Here is a 9,462-nt window from a genome sequence, read left to right as displayed (position 1 = left end):
CTGAAGGGATCGCAAAGGGAAAATGCGAGATTAATCAGGCTCAGCGCTCCCCCGCAATCATCTCAAAAATCAATACGGGTAGAAGCTGTGTGTGCAAACCTCAGCGGTGCCAGCAGTCTGTAGCGGCAGTGGGCTGGTGGCAGCGCGCAGGAGGCGAGGAGCGATGCAGGTTACGGAGGAGCCGGGTCGCTGCCGGCAGTGCCATAGGTGCGGGGTAACAGCAGCCCGGCGGCGTGCGCGGCTCCAGGCCGGGCTGGGAACGCGGCACCTTCCCTGGGGGAATATTCTTGTCGCTTAGTAGGAAGTATGTGAATATTCCTTTGGTTGTCTGGTGAAATTACGTTGCTTATGTTTGAATATGTTTAATTTACAGTGAATTAAAGAGCAGAGCGTCGGCTGGAGCAGAAGGGCGTTCTCTGCGCGATGTAATTGCCAGTTTATAGACCTGTCCTGGGGCGTGCAGAGCAGGTGGCGATCAGGTTAATGTTTAAGTAGGGCGCTTGTGTAAATAACGTACGTTTTGCTTTTTGGAGGTGGATGACTGTAGGTCGCTTCTGCGTGGCAGGGAGATGCAGCGTCCCGTGTGGAGCGGGGCAGGGGGGTTGCTTTTGTAAAATGGCGTTTGTGTTTGGGGCAGGATTAGCAGATTTGGGTTTTAAGTGCGGCCTGCGTAACGCCACGAAGGGTGCTGTGTGTGGTGACGGACGGTGGTTTGTTCCAGAATGTTGTTTCCCTGCAGAAATGCTGTATTGCCAAAGATGCGTATATGAGATATACTTTTTTTCCAAAAATTAGGAAATCCTGATAGCAAAGCACTGTGTTGGGGCGGGTAAGGCTGTGTTATGGACAGAGCAGACTCGGGTGCTCGAGTGGCCGCGGGACGATGCCGATGGGAAGAAAAGGAGCCGTAGAGATGAGCGGGGTGAGTTGGGGAGTGCGAAGGTGGGGTGGCTCTCGCCAGAGAAGTTCGTTAGTGTGTGGGAAACGAGCGGAGCGGGCAGCGTGTGCTTGACAGCACCTAGGCGCAGGCTGTTGAGAAAGGGGGAGTTTGGCCCAAAAAACCCCCAGACCCTTCTGGGCATTGAGCAATTCGTCGCCTGCGTTCAAGAAAGGTGAAACGGGAGCAGGTTATGAGTGTGCTTAGGGAGGCAAAATGTTTTCTTTCACGAGAGGAAAGCTGACGCGTTTGGTTTGACTGGACTGAAGTGGGATTTGGAGAGGATTGCTCTCTGGCTGCGTAGGGGTTGGGAAGAAAGTGAACTTCACGGGGAGGAAGGGCGAAGGAGGCTGGTGAAGGGGCGTTCCCGTCTCCTCTGAAATATGGGAGTTGGGGTTCTGACCCAGGGAGCCCAGGCAGAGCCAGTGGTTCTAAGCAAGTTCGTAAGGCGCTAATTAATGTGCTGGAGCGCTCATTTAAGGGGTGGTGCGGCCGATTTCAGGATTCGGGAGTACCTGTGCAAGCTGTAACGTTAGATGTGCAGGAAGGCTTTCAAAACATCGGGCTCGGTCCTGACACCCTAGAGCTGGCAGCTGAGGGGTGCGTGCGGGGAGGGTGGCTGCTCCCGCGCTCGCTTCTGTCCTGTGCTGCTCAGCTGCGTGAGTGGGAAATGCTTGACGATTGTTTGCTTCGGAGGTTGTCTCACAAGTGGTTTGCAGCTGTGGTAAACGTCACCCTGCGGAATGGCCGTTCCTCCCCGGCGGGCGAGGAGGTGGTGGTAACACCGGCGTTGCTCTGCGCTGGGATTTGTGGACCTTGTCACCTTCGTGCAAAGCTCCAGACGTTGAGTTCATAAAGACCCGGCGAGCGCCGTACCTCTGCAAGAAGGCTCCCCGTTAAGTGGAAACGCTGCGTTTTCATTTGGAAAAAGGAAGGCGACGGACCGATGCCGGAGTTTTCTCTCGTTTTGGCTTTCCACGCCGAGGGGAGAGAGGTTGGGTCCACGTTCCTGCTGCCGTGCGTCTGCCCCGGCATCGCCCATGCTGCGACCGGCCCCTTGCCTTTGTTCTCCCGGGTGTACCAGCTGGTGTGTTCCTCACGATGCTGTTCAGCGCTGGTGTTTGTAAAGCGCTTTGAGATCCTGTAATAAAACTGTTCACGCTGCGCAGCTCTGGTGCGTTTCATGCCTCTAGATTTTTTTTTTTCTCCCCCTGTAAAATTTCTTCTGTCGTCGTAGTGTTAACAGCCGGCCGTGCAGGTGATGGAGTAGGAAAAGCCACTTCACCGGCTGAACCAAGGCTTTCCCCACCTGCCTTGGGTTGGAATTTCTGGTTCTCATCCGCAGCGGCCAGCGTGGCTCGCTGTGCTCGGGGGTGTTTTGTGTTCTCGGATCGATGTGATGGCCTTTACAAATAGAGGAATTAATATCAGCAACGTGCTATAAACCAGTTTTGATAGCGCTAGGAAAAGTGGAGTAGTCTGTTCCCCTCTTACTCTCAGTCTTTAATTACACCGTGTCTCTAAGAGTTCATTAACTTCCTTACCGAGATGGTTTGGAGTGAGCGGAGGGTTGGGAGCCGTTGCTCCCGCCGGGCACAGCCCAGGGAGCCCTGTGCCCCCGCTTCCCCCCTTGGGCTTCTGGGGCTGAGGAGGAAAATGAATCCGAGTCAGCGCGGGCTTAACTTCCCTCCCGGGGAGCGCTGGCTTCCAGGCACGGAACTTGCGAGGCACCCGGCTGCGGCTGCTGGGTAAAATGTACTTCCACTTATTTTAATGTCTTGCATAAATTAGTGGGAACAGGTTCCGCTGGAAGGCAGCAGCCAGACCACGTTAGCTGCTCTGCCAGCGTTTGTTCCGGGAATGTATTTTCTAGGATTTAAACAGATCAAAACCAAGGCACCAAGCGTCTTTTTTTTTATGAGCGTGTATTTCCCAAAACTCAAATGCGTTCAAGAGTCTGCTGGCTCTGAGGAAAATGGAAAGGGGTGGTAATTGGAAGGTGGAAGCGCCTTTGTTAACAGCGGAGGGGCCAGCCAAACTTAATCCTTTTCCCAAATCATTTTGTTTTCCATCGCCAGGACAGAAGCGGGTGGTTCTCATCTGGTTGCACATCCCCGGCGGAAGCGCGCTCGTAGTCGGCCTTGGCGTTACCTTCCCCGGTGCCACCGCGCTTCTAACCCGGCAGCGCCGGAGCAGCTCTCCGCTATTGGCGCACCGGGAATCTGCCTTTTCAGATGGTCCTGCGCTTCCGATAGTGCCGCTTTGTTGGTACACTGAGGGCAATTGTCTGCCCCGGAGCTGTGTGGCCCCTCTGTCCTGCCCTGGGCCGGCGCAGCTGCCCGGCGGCGGCGGAGCGCGATACTGCTGTCATTGTGCAAACAGTTTGGGAAGCGCAGCGGGGAGGGAGGGAGGGAGTCTGTCCTTCATCGTACAGATAGCAGAGGGCTTAAGAAACCGAACGTTAGCGCTGAAATAGAAATGGTTAGAAAAACTCGTGGTTTCTCCTCAAAACCGCAGTTTGGGGTTTTTTGTTGTTTGTTTTGGTGTGTTGGGTTTTTTTTTTTTTTTTTAAGAGAAACTTCTGCTTTAAAACAGCAGACTCATTCATCGATCTCTTCGTGTTAGTCGTGGCTCGAGATTTCTTACTCCTGATAAGAGCAGATAGTTTTTAGCTGTACGGCAAAATGATAGTAATTTCTAGATTGGCTAAAAATAGCTGCAGCTTTAGTAAGAGTCCACTCTGCCGAGTGCAAAATAATCCCTGCTGCACCTGCACAGCGAAGAGCCGTTTATCTTGGATTGCGGTCGAAGCTATTTCAAATAGCTGAATTTAAAGGGGGGGAGGGAGAAAATTGGGATTCCAGGAAGTTCCCTGCGTAAGAAATATTCCCTAAAATCCCTCTCCTGCGGTCACCGGCCGCGCTGCGGGACGGGCTGCAGCCTTGCCTGGCCCTCGGCCCCGGCCGGTGCGCGGGTGCGGGCTCAGCCTTCTGCCGAGGCGGGGTTGCGTGGGTATGCAACAGTTGTAGGGCTGTTAACATAATTTTATGCACTAATTTGTGTAATCATTAAAGAGTTGAGAAGGGCATTGTTCGCATGAGTAATTACCTCTGTATTCTAATAGCTCTAATTCATCCCTTAAGTGAGTTTCATATTTCTATGACTCAGCTAACGATTCACGCTTGGGGTTTAATATTTTTTTTTTTTAAATACCCGTTTCTCGCATGGCTTGGTTGCGCTTGCGATGCCCGCGACGTGGCGGATCCCGACTGAGACCACGCGGGTGCCTACCTGGGAAGATTTGCCAGCGTGAGCCCAGGGCTCCGGCGCGGGGCCGGCTCCCGCGGCAGGGACGGCGCGGGGGGTTTTTTACTCGCTGGGATGGCGAGAGGCTCCGGCGTGCCGGTGGAAACGTAAAAATGAAAAACTTGGCGGTTTGCTGAACTCTTTGAGTATTTTTCCCTCTGACGAAGGGCAGGTCTGTATATTTCTAGTGATTTTTCCTATCATTTTCAGCTTGGGAGGGGGGAAAAAACTTGCGCCACTCTGGGTTGGATTTGACTCTGCCTCCTTTGGCCGCCTTGCCTCTCCGTCCCCGCAGACGTGCGCGTCTTTAAAGCGCGCCTTGAGAAGCCGCGGGCCCGAGGGAAGGCGTGGGGAGCATCGTCCCCTGCCTGACTTGCGGGATGCTGCGAGACGTTTCCCCGGCGGCACCGAAATTCATTTGAGCCGGAGCTGCCCTGCTCGGCAGCGCTCGGTGGGTATCGCCAAAGATTTTGGAAACGTGGTGCGGAGTTGGTTCCTTGGCCGGCGGGACGCCTCGGGCAGAGCATCCCCGCTCCGGCGGGGATGCTCTGCCCGAGGCGTCCCGCCGGTGCCGAATGCTCATCCCCGTGATATCAGCTGAGCAATGCAGACCAACGCACAAACATCGATTACTTTGGAGACAATCCATAGCTGCCAAATGAGATTAAACAACACCCAGATCCAGGGGAAAAACCTCAATAGTGAGGAATAAAAAAAAAATGGGGCACGGTGTTGGCAGAAACACGCGTAGGTCCCCGGGGGACCACGGCCATCTAGCTGGGTATTAATCCCCGCCATCCCCGCTCCCTTCCCCGAAGGATTTCGAGCTCTTCGTCGCTATTAATCGCAGCAGCCCTGCGGGGAAGGTAATGCAGCATTATCCGCATTTTCCAGCTGTGGCTGGGGAGGAGGGAGGCAGCCGGCTTGCCCGAGCTTTGCCGTGTGTCAGTGAAAGATCAGGGATTAGCGCTAGGATTTCCTCGCCGGCTCGGCTGCTCTAATTCAGTGGCCGTGTTTTTCCCTAAATGCACTGACCTTATGTGCCTGCTGCCGTCCATCCTGCGCCCAGGAGGAGCCGGGGCAGATGGTGGGAAGGGGAGCGAGGCAGGAGCGGATGTTTCCCTGCAGTCCTCAGCCCCGCAGGAATTATTACTAAAAATGGTCACTGGTGATTAACCGGAGGAGTGCGCCGCTAAGGAATTGGTACACGCTCTGTCTCGGGAAGTTTTCAAATCAAACTGCGGATGCTTTTTTGGAGAGCGGTGGTTGCTCAAGGGCAAAGGGCCAAAGGCGGCGCGCGGCGGACGGTGCGCTCGGGCAGGGGTCGGTGAGCACCCGCCGGCGGGTCTCCGAAACATCCTTGTGCAAAACAGAAAATGCTGTATAGCTGCGTGTCCCTCTGTAAATCATACTGGAATCGTATAAATGCGTAGAACCCAGTATTTGATGTTAAGAGTGGGCAATCTGTGCTGCACGGCGTCGGTGCCCCGGCGCTGCGCACCCCTCCGCGTGCCGGCTGCACCGGGGCGTCCCCGAGGCGTGCACCTGCAGCGGGCAGCAGCAGAGAGGGGTGGCCCCGCTTTCGGGGCACGGGCAGTAATTTTGCACATGCCCGAGGACGGTGGCAAAGCCGGCGGCCCACCGCCTGTCCCCAGGGCCAGCGTGGCGAGCGGCTCTTCCGCGGCCGCTTTGTGGCAAAAAGTTGTGAGGGAGATAACCAAAATAAAAACAAAAGGACACCAGGCGCTCGCGGCGCGGGGCAGCTCTGCCGCTCAAGGTGCCAAGCAGAGATTAGCTCCGGCACAGCTGAGGACAAGGAGGTGGGAAGAGATAACGCCACTTTCCCGGCGCGCTGCCCGCCGGCGGCAGGGCTAAACATAGCCATGCTCGCTCCTCCTCGGCCGCGGCTCGCTGGCTGCCATCCCACGGGCCGCGCCGGCCGGAAGCACCGAGCATCTCCCGCGCGGCCGTGGCGTGCGCCGGACCGAGGGGGAAGCGATGCAGCCGTGGAGGAAGGGAGCCGGCCCCCGGCGGTGCTGCGTTCCCCCGGGAAAGCGAAAGCTCAGGCTGCAGGAAAGCGGGAATCCGCCTGCCGTGGCACGGCGGGGAGAGGGGACGGTGCCGGATTCACGGGGACGGCAAACATTAGGGAGGGTGATGAAATCCCAGGGAAGGCAGGGAGGGTTTCCCGTAGCAGGTGCGGCGGCGCGGCCAAGGCGGGACAGCGGGTGCACGGGGTGCAGCGTGGAGGGAAGAAAGCTCAGGAGAAGCGCACGACTGCACGGAGGGGAGCGACCATTGCAGGGCTGTTCGGCGTGGGAACGCTGCTACTTGAGAGCACTGAGCAGCCTTCACGCTCCCACTTTTCCCGCCTGGCTGGGGGCACGGGCAGGTGAGCACGTGGTGGGAGCTGACACCCGTTCCCGTACGGACCCGGAGGGCTCCCCGCTGCCAGGACAGCGCGCGGCCCTCGTGGCACCGCGGCTCCACCGCCACGGGCATCACGCTGGCTTTTCCAGTTTCCCTCCCTACCTCCTTGTACGTCACCGCTGCAGCGACGCACGCCTCCAAGTTTGGTGCTGAAAACACGAAAACGGGGAGTCGAGCAGCGTTCAGCCGTCCCCGCTGAGCCCTGCTAACGAGGCTCCTTCCCTTTGAGCAGCTTCTTGCTGCTTCTCCATTGACTGTCGTAGCGCCTTTCTGCGGTGATTCAGCCAAGCTGGCTGGTAATTTCCTGCATCCTATTTTCCTCTTTTGAAAAGTGGAGCGATCTTTCAGATGCGCCGATTAGAGAAGGCGCCGGCGCTCTCCGCAGCGGCAGGGCTCCCGCCAAGCCCCGGGGCAGGCGTGCGTGGTGGCCCCGGCACGGTGTCCCTCTGTAAATCATACCGGAATCGTATAAATGCGTAGAACTGAGTATTTGATGTTAAGAGGGCAATCTGTGCTGCCCCGGCGCTGCGCACCCCTCCATGTGCCAGCTGCTCCGGGGCACCGTGTGCTGCCTGAGGGTGCGGGATGCACGGTGGGGTGGATGGCAGCGGGCTCGCGTGGTAGCGGCGACGACGGCTGTGGGCAACGAGAGCTTTCCCTTCCCCTCTGCCTCGCAAATGGGTTGTCCGCCCCTGCGGCACCTTCCACCCGGGCTTTGCTGAGGGTCAGGGCCGCAGGTGTCCGGCGGGCGCTGGGCAGAGGGATGTGGTGGGATGCTCTTCCAGGACACCGAGTCTTCCCACGGCGTGAGCCGGCACGGGATGGCCACGCTGCCGGGGAGGCTGTGCCGCCAGCGGCTGAGGCTTCGCGGCGGGCGCGCACTCGGCTTCAACCTGTGTTTCCCTGTGATGTGTTTTACTGTCTCTTTTTAGCTTCCCTGGTCAGTTTGAGAGGGAAGTTGAGGCTGCAAAGAGAGAAACCAGAGAAGACACAAAGTGGGGAAGCAGCTGAAGGGAAACTGCCCGCGGGGAGCACGTTCTCGGTAACGTCGTCGCAGCTTATTTACACACTCGAGGGCTCTTCAGCCCCACGGAGCTGCGAAATTCAAAGCCCGCCGCGTCGCTTAGGGAGCAGAGCGCAAACAGAAGGAGGCTCCTCTAAAGCTGAAATATTTGACGTTTTCTATGCTTAGCGATGCAAGCACGCGCTCACCAAACGAAATCAGAGCACGGCGCGTCAGCAGGCGGGCAGGGGCTGGGGGAAAGCGCTGCGGCTTTGATGGTCCCGGGTGAGGAGGGTGCATGGGTGCACATGCCGGGCAGCCGCTCGCCCAGCCCAGCTCATCCGCTCCGTAACCGTGGGAGATGTGCGGACGGCAGAAAAGCAAATCGTTATTTTATCGCTCACGTCCCGCTATGGGTCCGAATGCCCAGGGGGTCTCTGCAAGGGTAACGGGGTGACGTGGGTCGAGCTTAGGCGATCCTTCCGAGGCTGCCGGGTTTGTGGAGCGGAGCTGCATCCCCCTGCCCTGCCCAGCTTCCCCGAGCAGGCAGGACAGCTAATGGCGCCTGTGCAAATAGGCACTTTATTAACTGTTTCGTGGCTGAGTGCGGCGGAGGCAACAGCTCCTCTCTCCCCGAGTCGCGCCGCGGGCTGGGTTTGACATTAACCCTGGCTATGGCTGCTTCTGGAGGCAGGCGAGGCTCCCAAAAACCGGCCTCGGCACGGGCGCTGGAGGTGGGGGATGCCCCGGCAGCATTCCCGTCCTTCCCGACGGCCTGGGAAGCACTGAGGAAGAAAGAAGGGAAGATTTTTGTTTGAAAGGCAGAAAAGAGCAGCCTCGGGACGGTGGTAAACGGGCCGCATGGTTCCCGGTGCCCTGGAAATTCCCTTTGCCTGCTCGCCGCGGGTACCGGAGCGGCAGCAGGGTGGCTGCTGATGCTATCGCTGTCCCAGCTCGATGACTAAGGGAGCTGGAAGGTATAAATTAAACAGCACAACACTTCAAGCCACCTGTTATGTGGGTTTGTCCAAAGCAGTGCTGCTTTAATTAAGATGGAGAGTTTACAAATCTAACCTTTGTTTATTCTGCTTTGGGGCATATATAATGTAAATACGTGTTTTCAAACACTGTGGCTTTTTATATTTCCAGTTATAATTCTGGGTAAAGGAAAGTTCGTGGGGTTTGGCATAGACTTGCCCTTTATAAATACAGCTCCTGCGAGCTCTTCCTCCCCCAGGGATTATCTGCAGAGCCTCGGCTCGCTTTGCTCCCAAGGCATCTTTTCTCTCGGCGACGGCTGCCCCGTTGCGGGGTGTGCCGGGTGTGCGAGAGGGGCCGGGAGGGCTCGGCGGGACAGTGTCGAGAGGGAAGTGGGCTCCAGCTCCGTTTCCCTCTCCTCTGACTTAGTAAGAAGGCTTTGAGGTTTTGTTCCTGTGTCCCCTCTTGGTTCTTCAGTTGTAAAACCAAGAAGAACGTGGAGTTTAGCCTCCTACGTGCTCATCGGGATTTCTTCAGCGACTCAGTGACACGCCGGCGGTGGCAGGCGGGGTGGAGGGGGGCAATGCTGCGGCCGCCCCTGCGCCGCGGCGGGGAAGAGCATCTCTGCCCAGGAGAACGGACGGTGCCCGGGCGAGCCGCGCCGGCGCGGTGCCGGCAAGGCTGTGAGCGTGTGCTGCACGTGCGCTAGCAAACCCCTTCGACCCCTTTTTTTGGTTTGTTTTCCTAATTCAGAGCTTCCGCAGAGCAAGGGCGCTATTTTGCACGTTTCCAGCGCTGCCCGCTGGAT

The sequence above is a fragment of the Pelecanus crispus genome, chromosome 12, assembly GCF_030463565.1.
Source record: "Pelecanus crispus isolate bPelCri1 chromosome 12, bPelCri1.pri, whole genome shotgun sequence".
NCBI classification, from domain to species: Eukaryota; Metazoa; Chordata; class Aves; order Pelecaniformes; family Pelecanidae; genus Pelecanus; species Pelecanus crispus.
The sequence above is the reverse complement of the archived record's forward strand: the minus strand, read 5'-3'. Positions refer to the sequence as shown.